We start from the raw sequence: 12,172 nt of genomic DNA, 5'->3' as shown, positions 1-12,172 counted from the left end.
CGCGCGCGTACGTACACGGCCACCTCATGGCATTGAACATAGGACGACCTTCGAACTTTCTTTGCGGTTTTATTTTCCTTGCACTTGAGAAGGCAGGCATTGTTTTTGTAAAAGGTTTTCCAGAAGCTAAGCGATTGTCAAGTCACGTTCGTTTCTCACGCGGCCGAATCAGCTTCTTGCAAGTTAACGTAAGGGTTAATTGAGGGCTAGGTTTTTCCTTCGCTGGCAATCAATGTGAATTATGCGTGCCTCTTTCTGCGGCTTATAATGCGATAATTAGTTGAGGTTGGTCGGATAATTAATATGACACATGGAAATTGTAAAAGGGGTAAAGTCCGCAAAGTGTATTGTGGGGTGAACTTGAAGGCTTTGATGTTTATACTGCTGCTATATCAGTCCGTTTATTCATCCGCGAGTTCTTCCTGATAATGTCATACAATTCAAATATAATTTTAAAAGTTACCGCTAACAATAGTTAAGGGACTACTGACAATAAGCGGCCTAAAATGGATAAAAAAAAATCTCTTTTCCTATTTTTAAATAGCTCGTTGGACAGTACATAAATGACTAACCAACTATATATCGGAATGTTTCCAATGTCCTTTGTGATACGTAGAATAAAATGCGTTCACAGCATATAGGTTTCTCAACATCCAAGTAATCCCTGGAATAAGACCTCAAAGTCAACACACGTGCTGCCGTAATCTGAAAAAGTGTCGTATACGCCATTTTCCAAAAATGTTTTCGTGTTAACGTGTTTCGTGTTAAAAAATATTTCGTGTTAACGAGTTCTACTCATCGCGCTCTTTAACAGAAAAATGGAAAACATGCATGTTGTAAAATGGCTGTTACGTCACTTTTCCAGATTACGGCAGCGTAGTTGAAGATCAATCGTGATATCGATATGTAGGTTGAAAGACGGCTTTGGCAGGTTTTGTTCTATTATTGGCAGGGGGTTTTTGTCGACGAATTTTCTGAAATTTAGCCACAATATTCTTTGATATGCAAAGAATGTTTAGGCCAAATCTGAGCCTAGTCAGTCATTCCCCCTACATGCCCGCCAAAGCCGTCATTCCCCCTACATGCCCTTCTTGATCAATTGAATAGGATGTGTTCACATGATAAGCTCTTGGATGTTCCTTCCATTACCATATATAATGATGAGGCCATGCCCTACCTGGAAGCAAGGAATTTTAAAAATCGTCGAAATCTACATCCCACGAGAGGTTTTGGGTTTGCCAAATATGTAACAGTGTAACATTAGGGAACGTTTGATAAAACGAAAAAACGCAGATAGAACAAAGATTCTTATCACCATTCTTTGAGTAATGGGAATAATTTGTAGTTGGAGTAAATACCTAATTGAGATTGTTTTTTTTAATATCATTCTAAATGGTTTGTCAACTTTTTAGTTCGATTTTAACAGGTTTATTCGGGTTTAACAGTTGATCGTGCCAATTATTTTAGCATAATAATACATTATAGGTCATGATCACTGGGTCCAGACAGACGTGTGTTCCTGGAGAGAATGTTTGAATGCTAATGTTTGCAGTATAAAAATAGCCTCTTTCTGTTCAGCAATGATTCGGTGATGTTAGTATGGAGCAAATATAATTAACCATAAATGGTGAAGGATCGATTGGTCGAAAGATATTCTGTCAAAAGCCATTTGGCCGAATAACACGTCAGGCCGAAAGTCATCTATCTGAATTCCATTTGGCAGAATTTGACGTTTGATTTACACGGAAAAAGTCATTAGACTAAAATCGACATCCACATAAAAAAACGATACCTGATTATTTCGTTTAATGACACCTGATTATTTAATAAATTCGGGGCAACAGGGACTATGTGCAAGGACTTGACGACTCCTCCCAGGCCATCTGCGAGTTGTGGCGCCTGCCTAGGATGTGGTGGGGTTTGACAGTGGGCCCTGTTAAACCTCTATAAAAAGCTGCATGTATCCGCAAGTAGGCCCCACCAAAGCGACCGTGTGCCGCTCAAAGCGCACAAGCCCAAGTCCTGGTGTTAGGTGGGACGCTAAACAGCCCTGACACGACGGCCCTCCGACGAGACAGGAGGTTTGCGCAGACCCAATAAAAACGCCTTTAAAAACAACCATTACGAACGACATAGAAAATAATACGACTCGATACAATCGGCAACGACCTAGGCTACGAATAAAGGATCACGATTGGAAGCTTGGAACATGGAACTGCAAGTCGCTGAATTACATCCCCGCAACTTCGACGTCGTAGCGCTGCAGGGGCATCGAGCGGCTACCATCTACCAAAGCTGTGGCCCCACCAACGAGCTGGGAACCAGCTTCATAGTGCTGGGAAAGATGCCAATCAACTTAAAGATGTGCAAGCTGAGGATAAAAGTCCGTTTCTTCAACTATATTCAAAGTCCGTTTCTTCAACGAATGTGAGCAGTTAGTTGAGGAGAAGAATGCCGCATGGGCGAGATTGCTGCAACACCGCACGAGGGCGAACGAGGCAGGATACAAACGGGCGCGGAACAGACAAAACTCGATTTTCCGGAGGAAAACGCGCCAGCAGGAAGATCGACACCGTGAAGAGATGGATGAACGGTACCGCGCTAATAACGCACGAAAGTTCTATGAGAAGTTGAACCGTTCACGTAAGGGCCACCTGCTACAGCCCGATATGTGTAAGGACATATACGGGAACCTTCTTACAAACGAGCGTGAGGTGATCCAAAGGTGGCGGTAGCACTACGAAGAACACCTGAATGGCGATATGGCAGACAACGGTGCGGTATAGTAATGAACCTAGGAGCACGCGCGCAGGACATGCGACTTCCGGCTCCGAATCTCCGGGAAATCCAGGAAGAGATCGGCCGGCTGGAAAACAACAAAGCCCCTGGAGTTGACCAACTACCAAGAGAGCTGTTTACCAAGGTTTGGTGATTACCAAGGTTTGGGAGGATGAGGTTCTGCCGCAGGAGTGGATGGAAGGTGTCGTGTGTCCCATCTACAAAAAGGGCGATAAGCTGGATTGTAGCAACTACCGCGCAATCATATTGCTGAACGCCGCCTACAAGGTACTCTCCCAAATTTTATGCCGCCGACTAACACCAATTGCAAGAGAGTTCGTGGGGCAGTACCAGGCGGGATTTATGGGTGAACGCTCTACCACAGACCAGGTGTTCGCCATACGTCAGGTATTGCAGAAATGCCGCGAATACAACGTGCCCACACATCATCTATTTATCGACTTCAAAGCCGCATATGATACAATCGATCGAGACCAGCTATGGCAGCTAATGCACGAACACGGATTTCCGGATTAACTGACAGGGTTGGAAAAATATATTAAGCTCGTTTAGTGGAATGTATTAAACCGTCTAAGTACTGTCCATTTAATTCCACCAGTTAATTTTCGTTATCTTTGCAGATACGTATTTCGACCACAACTGTGTGGTCGTCTTCAGTGTCTTGTACTTGACTCGACTTGGTCAATCACAGGGATTGACACGAGTGGTAGATTTTCACAAAGTCCGTCCAGTTATTTGGTTTCGCCGACGACATTGATATCATGGCACGTAACTTTGAGAGGATGGAGGAAGCCTACATCAAACTGAAAAGCGAAGCTAAACGGATTGGACTAGTCATCAAAACGTCGAAGACGAAGTACATAATAGGAAAAAACTCAAGCGAGGTTAATGTAAGCCACCTACCACGAGTTTCTATCGGTGGTGACGAAATCTGGTGACTGGTGACCGCCGATAACGATACCAGCAGAGAAATTCGGAGACGCATAGTGGCTGGAAATCGTACGTACTTTGGACTCCGCAAGACGCTCCGATCGAATAGAGTTCGCCGCCGTACCAAACTGACTATCTACAAAACGCTTATAAGACCGGTAGTTCTCTACGCACACGAGACCTGGACGATGCTCGTGGAGGACCAACGCGCACTGGGAGTTTTTGAAAGGAAAGTGTTGCGTACCATCTATGGTGGGGTGCAGATGGCGGACGGTACGTGGAGGAGGCGAATGAACCACGAGTTGCATCAGCTGTTGGGAGAACCATCCATCGTTCACACCGCGAAAATCGAAAGACTGCGGTGGGCCGGGCACGTAGCCAGAATGTCGGACAGTAATCCTGTGAAAATGATTCTCGACAACGATCCGACGGGAACAAGAAGGCGAGGTTCACAGCGGGCAAGGTGGATCGATCATGTGGAGGACGATTTGCGGACCCTCCGCAGACTGCGTAGTCGGCGAAGTGCAGCCATGGACCGAGCTGAATGGAGAAGACTTTTATGTGCAACACAGGCCACTCCGGCCTTAGCCTGGTAATAAAAAAAAAATATTTCATAAATCGCTAACATAAATCCATAGAAACATAAATCCATGGAAACCCCCATAAAGAGTAATTTTAAGATCTAATTAGCAATTAACAGGAAATGTGTTCCGTTAGATATAATCCAGGAAAAAAACAATAAAGTTCCGCTATTATCCCATGAATGTATGACATGAATCATATTTTCATCTATGTTTTGATCTATAAAAATCCAAATATGCACAATTTTTATCGTGATGATGATCCATAATTTTAGTAATATGGTCCATAAATTTGGTCGGTTTTTGGTAATTTGGTAATTTTGTTCATATGGTCCATTATTGTTTCGCTGAAATGATTCCCGATTTAGAAGCTTCGGATGCAAAAAACGACGTCATCGTATTAACTGATACTTGGTTTGATGATTGCATCCTATCTACACAACTTTTTGGTGACTGTTTCACGGTGTACAGAACTGATCGGCTTAACAGTAGGTAAACTTGATGAGGAGGTGTATTAATTTCTGTTTCGTCTGTTCTGCGTTCCTGTGTTGATCCTACTCCAGTTAGTGGATGTCTTGAACAACTGTGGATGAAAATCAGACTAAGTGACTTTGGTGTGAGTGTTGGAGTACTATAGACGATCTGCACCTTAGCCAAACGCATATTGACTACATCGAATCTATCACATCTGGCCTAAAACAAAACGACTTTACTCTTCTTCTGGGTGACTACAACTACCCTGAAATGCAGTGGACTCACTCCGAGGACGGCGGCTTCATGATTGATGCTAGGTACTCTAGACTCACACGATCCGGGAATGCACTATACGACGGTTTGTGTTTCTTGGATTCGGTCGAGTTTCCTGGATCGAGGTCGACATAGAGATAATTCTACCGCTACAGGTTTAAAAATCTTTCGATAGAACTCAGTTTGATTATCGTCGAACCGATTATGATCTCTTGACATGTGCATTTTTATCTATCGTTTGGCGCTTCCTGGATTGTTAACTAGATGATATGATCACCATATTCATTCATGAAATCCGGCAAGTTGTGGAGCTTTATGTACCACCAGGGATTGAATCCTTAAGAGAAAGAGCAAGTCTCTCTCTTATCATCTCTGTACATATACGATATGTAGCATACCGCGAGAAACTTTTTTCGCAAGCTGTCATGATAGACTGATTCGGGATGTTATACCCCATGATAAATTCCTATTTCTTTTAGAAAGCTCCAAATGTGGGAAGCACTGGCTCTAATGATGCATTTCAAGTTGTTCTACACAGCTGTGCAGTAACCAACACGAAAGGAGCGAAAACAAAGCGAAAATCACATTTTTTCTGTGGGGGCTGCCTATCCGATTCTGTTTTTTCGCACTTGTATACAAGTTTGATAAATTTGTTATCATGGCTTGTTATGATTCGGATCAGTTTTTGCTCTCTTTTATCGTTGTTGGTTATCTATTGAGAGCGATTTCTGCAAACCCTGTGTACCACTCAAACGTCCTGCGCTGAAACCTCCTCGGACAAATAGGAATCTCCGTAAACAAAAAAATTGTAATCAGTCCGCTCTTCGGAAATTTGCTAGCAACAGATGTACACACTTTAGTTAGTTTAGTTAAAATTCATTTATTTTCTATTATATTGTCGTACACATTATTTTTATAGCATTTCAAGTGGTTGGCCTCTTGGCCCTTCATCTTTAGTATAGTTTCTAATTTTAATTGTTTTAATTTAAATTTATAAAAGTTTATCTATGTTGATAATTTGATAACCTAACTACTAGTTACACAAACATTTACAATAATAATTTGATAACCTAGATTGGAACAAGCGCCCTAATTGCAGCTTGGTCCGAAGATAAGCAACGAAACCTAAACCAATCTTTACGCTCTCCAAAGCGTTCTTGTAGTGTTTTAATACCGGCCAGACGGTGGACCTCAGAAGTTCGTGTCCTGGTATGGGTGTTGAGAATCATCCTCAGGAATTTGTTCTGCACTCTTTGGAGTTTGAGGTGATGGGTTTTAGCGCAGCTCTCCCAGACCGGCATGCCGTATTCGATCAAGGATGATTTGCTTGTAGACAGCAAGTTTATTTTTCAGGGACAAAGACGAACGGCGGTTCATCAAAGGATACAGCAGCTTCAACAAAACGTTACCCTTTGTCACCGTCTTGTTAACCTGTTGCCGAAAAATAAGCTTGCTGTCGAGCCAAGGTAGTCAGCCTCGTTGGTCCATTCCACTGTCGTGCCAATAAAGATGATTTTGCAGTCCTTAGACGGAACAAGCCTGGGGATTTCGAGTGGGGGAAGATGATGGTCCGCGTTGATACAGATCTTCCAGCTGGTGGAATAATCTGTCAGGACATCCAGGCCTAGTTGGAGTTTTGCCACGAGCGCTCGTATGAATCGTCTCCTGTAGACGATAGAGGTGTCATCTGCGAACAGTGAAAAAGTGCCGCCTTATTGAGGTTCTGGCATGTCGGAGGTGAAGAGGATAAACAGCAGAGGTCCGAGGATACTACCTTGCGGGACACCTGCGATAATGTCATGCGTATTGGAACTCGCTTCGCTAATTAAGACCTGCAATGTCCTAGCCGAGAGATATTTGCGGATGACAGGTAGCTGGGTAGATTGTAGCGATGTAGTTTGTACACCAGACCATCATTCCACACATTGTCGAATGCCTTCTCGACATCGAGTAAGGCCATGGTGGATGTGTGAGAGACGACCTATTTCGGCTGCCTTCTCTGCAGGAGTTATCAAGCGATCCTTAGAGTCATTGTTGTCTAATAGGATCAAAAGTAGGATGAGCCGAGGCTTGAATTTTAGAATTTTAGGTAATTTCCAGAACGGCTTAGCACAGTCTGGGAGAGCGCGGATCTTATTGGAAAAATCGGGCCTGCAAGTGACATTTCGCAGACGGATTAAATTTTTGATGACTGTATCAATGGTTAGGGTGTTGCTTACCTGCCGGGCCTTTGGTACATTCTGTTCGCGGGCTAGGGAGAGTGCCTCCTGGATGGCGTGCAGCTGCTCGTCGACGTCTTCGGATGACACCGGATGCCGTTGGTAATCGATGTTCTCGTCCACGCACCGTTGAAACCGATCCCAGTCGACTTGGTGGTAGTTTCGCTGGGTTAGCTCGTGCCGATTTATCGAAGTTCCAACTTCCGCCACCACCGGATAGTGGTCCGAGCTTAGTTTCTGGAAGACGACTGGCTGGGAGACGTGACCGTTCATGTTCGTGATAAAGATGTCGAGTGTTGCATGGGCCCCGGACCGTGTCAACCAGGTAGAGCTGTCAGAGCTCAGGATGGTGTACATACTGTGAAATTTAGATAATTATAACACTGAATCTGAACTCATTACAACAGATCCAAACATATAAAACTGACTTACACTTCGAGAACACACAATTTCAAAAACATTGACACTAACAGATAACGCGAATTTTCTTTCGGATACCGCCTCATTGCAAACCCCCTTTTTTCCGTAATGGTAGCCTTGATGCCCTATCTGAATAATCTACTCATCTCTTAAATTTTGGTTGTTTCGTTTTCCTCTCTTAATCTCTTCTATACTCTTGATATGGTGCAATACAGAGGCGTATGTTGTGTTCAATCCATCTACGTCTGTCCGCTTATTAACGGTGTGGTTTGTGTTTGTTACATGGCACATTTCCAGAAATGGAAGTGTGGATGATTTGTAGCTGTGGTCTATAATTTGTGTAAGTTCGAAGTTGAATCTGTGGTCTTGGTCAATACAGTGTTCAATAAGAGCAGTCGTCGATTCGACTAGAGACGTTTTAGCTGCTTCAGTATTTGTATGGACATCGTTTAACAATTTTTCCAGCTTGTTTACGTTTGTTCTGTGACCAGCAAGTCGCTTTTTAGATAATTCGTAGTCATTCCTACATAACAGCACGGACAATCATTGCATGGAATTCTGTAAATAATATTGCTAATATCATCTTTCCCTAGAGGCTGTTTTACTTTGGTATGTAGATCGTTAACTGTGTGATATTGTTTTGTGGTAATGGAGATGTTGGGATAATCTTTAATTAATAATTTCGCGATCCGTCCATCTAGCACACTCCATCTCCTCAGTCTTCCCCACACTCCATCTCTCGCAAATCCCTTTCTACCACCTGCTAGCCGAAACAGAACAAATCTTGCTAACAAACAACGACAAAAAGGTGCAAGATAAAAACCGCTGCCAGATCGTGAATGTAATGCAAAACTTCATTCATGGTTTCCGCTCGATGGTAGAAACGCATGACAGTGTGACATGTCAAGTACAAGACACTGAAGACGGCCTTACTGTTGAGGTCGAAATACGTATCTGTCAGGATACAATTAAGTGGTGGAATTCAATGGGATTGTTTAAACTCGTCTTATGACAGGTGAATGCAATATAATTTATTTTTTTTTAATTTATTTTGTTTTTTTTTATTTCTTGTGGCAGGTTTTGTTTAGGCCTCCCAGTCGGACCAATAAAACGATTATCTGATGTTTCTTATTTTCTGCTTGCATGTTGAATCCTGATCGGAATATCACGGACCTCTTGGGATAATGTCGACAGATCACTCCTCATGTCTACTATATAAAATCTTCGAACGCTATCGTCGGAATGATTTCAAATTTCAATATTATGCGCTATTATACTACTCTTGCAAATCCTTCGCGCAGATGGCAAGCACCGGGAATGCATTACGGTTAGCATGCTGCCGTATATTTCCACTTGCTCTTTCCTATTTTGTCGCTTTGCTTACATTGGTGAATGATGTGCGTGGTATAAAGTTCCATAGTTCAACACCTGGTTCTGTTAAAGAAAAAGGAAATATTTGTTACTATTGAAGTAGAGATAATGATTATATACTCAATTCAACGGTAATCCGGAATCCACGACTAGCGAAGTTATTTTTCTCACAACTCGTAAGATAACTTGAACGTCCTGCGGTACATTACATAGCGCTGAACTAAAAGGAGACTAAGCACACTGTTCCTGAAGTAATTCGTACAAATTGCGGGTGAAAACCAACTTCCCTAGTCGGTTTTTGACTGAATTGAGAATAATCAAATCTTTTCTTACTATGAATATCGGTTGTTATTCCATTAGCTTACTGTTGTCCCGGAAGCCCGACTCGATAACTGGCAAGGGGAGCAGGATGAGCTGCTAAGTTTCGGTCAATTCCAATAAAGATGTTCTGCTTCTGCTGAGTGTCTCTGCAGACTGAGATATGTTCCATTCTCTATAAATGGGTAAAATAATAAATGTTAGGATACAAAACATGAAGTTGTATTTACTTACCATTACGAATTCTGAAACCTGCTGCTTATATTCACATATCAATGAGATGCATGCTAAGGCAGGCTGTAGTTTTCAGTCAGCTTAAATCGGAAACGAAACAAGACAAAAAGTTAACTAAAACGGACCCAGTTGCTTCGGTGGAAAAAATCAAGGAGCCCTCGGAAGGTTCTTAAAAGGCTTTTCCCTAAGGAGGAATGATTCGAAATCTTCCGGTGCTATATAACATTACAAAATACTTACCTTCAATACACGGCACAGCGGCCATTGATCCACCCTAAATCCCCTAGCAGAATCCGTTAACGAAACGGAAAGCAGCAAAAAGGAAGCGTCCTGCATGTTTGTTTTCTTTTGATTTTTACCAACTGCAAAACAAAACATTACACGCTGAAATGGAACTAGTTTCCTTAGAGTAAAAATTTTAATTGAAATTTTTTATTTTTTTTTGTTTCTATTGTCATAATAATACGAACATTTTATGATCTGTGATATTAAATATTATATGAAAAAATTAAATTAATAACTTTTTACTCAACAATGAAAGTTATTGTTATTTTATGGTTTTCAATTGTTGCTTCAATATAATAAAAATCTTAAAATTCATGTTACTATTGCTTTTTGCACTGAAACTTTTCGTTTCGTCACTGAAATCATTGACACTTGTCTTCAGCGACTGCTTCCGCGATAGAGCATTTGCACATTTTATTCACTCATTCATCTATATTACTGTCAAAATGTGCATTTGACAATTAAATTTTCAGCTAAAAGCTCTATTTTTTAACACCGGTGCACTCACACAACCAATCGACATCAGTTGTCAAAAAATCAGGAGTACCAACTTGACGACTATCTCCTTGTCGCCGAGTCTGGCGCTGAGTGCTTGGCGCGGAAACCCAAAGGTGGGAATAAAATTTTGGGGCTTATGCGCAATATTAACTTCAAAGATGATTTTCTAATCAAAGAAATAGAATAATTTTGAAAATTGATCAGATTTTTGTTAATGCTTGCGAACAATAAAAATATTAAAGAATGTATTGGTAACATTCAGTTTTATTGTAGCTTTAATGTGAGTAGAATATATGTGTTTTTCAACCGTCAACAATCTACAATAAATGTACAGAAGATTGTATTGTTTGCCATACAATCTATAGTATTCTAATAGCTTAAGCAATACAAGGTACTGTAAATTTTTATCCGGGGTGCCATGTAACAAACACAAACCACACCGTTAATAAGCGGACAGACGTAGATGGATTGAACACAACATACGCCTCTGTATTGCACCATATCAAGAGTATAGAAGAGATTAAGAGAGGAAAACGAAACAACCAAAATTTAAGAGATGAGTAGATTATTCAGATAGGGCATCAAGGCTACCATTACGGAAAAAAGGGGGTTTGCAATGAGGCGGTATCCGAAAGAAAATTCGCGTTATCTGTTAGTGTCAATGTTTTTGAAATTGTGTGTTCTCGAAGTGTAAGTCAGTTTTATATGTTTGGATCTGTTGTAATGAGTTCAGATTCAGTGGTATAATTATCTAAATTTCACAGATGTACCAGAAAAATCCATACCAGACAGTTAACGTTAAACTTACCAATAGACTAGGAACAAGTACCGTATTGTAAGTTAACATTTTGACACATATTTATAACACATAACTAAGTACCCAATCAATTATAGTTTCCCCTGATGAAGACACCATCCCCGTGTCGAAACGTCGGATAAATAAACATCTTGTTTCAATAATTCAAGACTGCGTAGCCGTCCTTAAAATCGAAATTAACAATAAATATTGTTTTATTCATGAATCAATGCAAAAATATTGTTGATTTGAAGCAGAATTCGGTTGATGTAACCACATTTTTTTTCTCCATGAAGAGAAAAAAAAGAGGTAGGAGGAAGAAGCATAAAGGTAGACGAAGGAAGGAAGTAGGAAAATGAAAAACTGGTTCTGGCATGAACGAGCTGGTTTGTTTTCAATTGGTTTGGTTTGGTAACAAATGTAGTGGAGCTGACAGACCAACTGATTTCAACCCCATAACAATTCGGAGAATCTAGAACATCTGTTTTTGAACTCCGGAGCAACTGAGAACATTTCATATGAATTTATTCAAATGGTGAAACATTTACAAGGGCTACAAGGACTTAACGAATTGTACCAAATTAACAAAAATGTAAACATAGGCTGGCTGATAAATTACTCAATTCTCCAATTCAACTTTGCTTGTTCCTCCTTGCATCTTTTTCCATTTCATCTCACGTCTCGTTTCTCACCTATCACATCCCATTCATTAATTCTCTCATTCCTCCTTCGCTTTTCACTTTTCCCTTTTAATTTCTCACACCAAGTATCTCGCTTATTACTTCTCACATTTTACTTCTTGTTTCTCACTTTTCAAATCTTATTTCTCACTTCTTGGCTCTTACTGCTTGCGTATCGCTTCTTACTTTTCAATTCTCATTCTTACTTCTCGCTTCTCCCATCTCAACTCTCACTTCCTATGTCCCGATTCCCAGTTTACATTTCTCGATAGATTATAAAAATATTTAGTGCTT

The 12,172-nt window shown here is 41.0% G+C and overlaps 1 long non-coding RNA gene across 1 annotated transcript; it reads right to left on the bottom strand.

Annotated features, from left to right (window-relative positions):
* Positions 1-8,730: 8,730 nt before the first annotated feature.
* Positions 8,731-9,976, bottom strand: LOC134216469 (uncharacterized). The gene is made up of 4 exons (XR_009980690.1): positions 9,860-9,976; positions 9,620-9,699; positions 9,401-9,560; positions 8,731-9,130 (listed from the first exon to the last, which is right to left on the bottom strand). It is a non-coding gene; the product is annotated as an uncharacterized LOC134216469 (long non-coding RNA).
* Positions 9,977-12,172: the final 2,196 nt, after the last annotated feature.

The sequence above is a fragment of the Armigeres subalbatus genome, chromosome 1 (assembly GCF_024139115.2).
Source record: "Armigeres subalbatus isolate Guangzhou_Male chromosome 1, GZ_Asu_2, whole genome shotgun sequence".
Taxonomy (NCBI): Eukaryota; Metazoa; Arthropoda; class Insecta; order Diptera; family Culicidae; genus Armigeres; species Armigeres subalbatus.
Note: the sequence above shows the minus strand (reverse complement) of the source record. Positions and strands in the feature narration are given on the sequence as shown.